We start from the raw sequence: 2,111 nt of genomic DNA, 5'->3' as shown, positions 1-2,111 counted from the left end.
TCCCTGGCAGAGCCTTTGTGCCAGCTGGACCCCCGCCGAAAGGCTCTTCCACTTCTCTGTTAGCGCCTCTTCATTCTTCAGATCTCAGCTCCTTACCCCCCCCCCTCCCGGAGGTACCCTAACCTTCCTTTCAGGGTCAGATTCCCCTTTTCTGAGCTCCCACACCAAAGTGTACCGTTCCCAGTATCTGTAGCCCGGGTCAGCTCTGTGCACACCTACTGCGCATATGGCACAGGTCAGCTGCCCAGGGCAGGGCCATGGCCGCACGTGCTCACTTGCATTCCCTGGGCCTAGAACTGAACGCACCATAAATAGTGAGTTGAAATATTGGTTGAATGGACGCCGTGCGCCAGGATCTGGGCAGAGCGCTAGGTATTTCCGGCCTTAGAAGGCAGCGTGGAATAATGTGGCAACGGCACAGGATTGCGGACTGGGAGGTCTGGGATCAACAACGAGGTGGAAAGGATGTGGTGTGACCTTCAGCAGGCGGGGAAACCACTCCGACCCTCGCTTTCTCACCTATAAAATGGGAACACCCTCAGAATAAAGCCTGATAGAAGAATTAGAAAAAGCACCAACACTTAGAAATATGGGTAAAATATAAGGAAAATTAAACATGTGGCTGAGTTCTCAAAGGGAAAGTAAAATCACGGGCGCTAGGAACAAAGAGGAAACTGAAGGCGGAGGACGAGCTGACGGGCTCTGGTTATCAGAAGCGGGTGGAAGGGGATCGGTGCTGTTACTAGGGACCTGAGTTTTAGCCACCTGAGGGCAGGAGACGAGGCGGGGAAATTAGATGAAAGGTAGTCTAAGGTGACTCAAGAAGAAATAGAAAACCTAAACAGATCTGTGAATTCTAATAAAGTGAACTAGAAGCCAAAAAGTGCACACACACAGTGCCTAGATAGTTTTATAGATGCGTTCTGCCAACTCTTAAAGAAAATGATTATTATTTAAACTGTCCCAGACACTGGAAAAAGAGGGCCAATCACACTTAGAAGACTAATAATCCTAAAGAAAACATTAGCAAACCGAATCCAGTGCAACTGTGTCTATATGTGTATGTGTATATGTGACAAAGAAGGGTTTATTCCAGAAATGCAAGGACGGGCTACTTTAAAAAACTCCATTAATGAGCCCACTGGTTGTGGCTCAGTGGTTGAGTGTAGACCTGTGAACCAGGAGGTCACGGTTAGATTCCCGGTCAGGGCACATGCCCGGGTTCAGGCTCAATCCCCAGTGGGGGGCGTGCAGGAGGCAGCCAATCAATGATTCTCTCTCATCATTGATGTTTCTCTCTCTCTCTCCCTCTCCCTTCCTCTCTGAAATCAATTTTTGAAAATTAAATAAATAAAGAAAAGAAAAGACAAGGCAGGAGAAAATTAGCAAAAGCTATGATAGGCAAGACACCAAAGAGGGCTAGGAATAGCAAATAGCTTCTGATGTCAATACAAGGATATGAGTCTTTACTATTTCTAGTCACCAAATGGCCAATAAACATTGAAAGATTTTCAGCTTCACTAGGAATGTAGAAATGCATATAAAAACTATGAGATAGCCCTAGCTAGTTTGGCTCAGTGGATAGAGCGTCAGCCTGTGGACTGAAGGGTCCCAGGTTCGATTCTGGTCAAGGGCACATGACCAGGTTGCAGGCTAGATCCCCAGTAGAGGGCGTGCAGGAGGCAGCCGATCAATGATACTCTCTCATTGATGTTTCTCTCTCTCTCTCCCTCTCCCTTCCTCTCTGAAATCAATAAAAATATATTTTAAAAAATAAATAAAAACTATGAGATACTATTTTACACAAATTGAATCAGCAAAATAAAAATCACTCTGATAGCATTAATAGGAACTTACAATTTTGTGTTGAGATATGAACAGCGCTAACAAATTAGAGTCGTTTAGCAACACTCACTGAAGAAGATGCGCAAACCCTAACACCCAGCAACCTGGCTTCTACAGGTGTTCCTCGGAGAGCAGTCCCACATGTGCATGAGGGCAAGGGGAAGAACAAGAATGGCCGTGCAGGACCGGTGATTGGCAAGGAGAATGGATACAAGCTAATCTGTCTTTAGAGAAAGGAATGGGTGAAGTACGGTGTCTTCTTACAA

This window comes from Myotis lucifugus, unplaced genomic scaffold (assembly GCF_000147115.1).
Source record: "Myotis lucifugus unplaced genomic scaffold, Myoluc2.0 scaffold_687, whole genome shotgun sequence".
In the NCBI taxonomy this organism is placed as follows: domain Eukaryota; kingdom Metazoa; phylum Chordata; class Mammalia; order Chiroptera; family Vespertilionidae; genus Myotis; species Myotis lucifugus.
The sequence above is the reverse complement of the archived record's forward strand: the minus strand, read 5'-3'. Positions refer to the sequence as shown.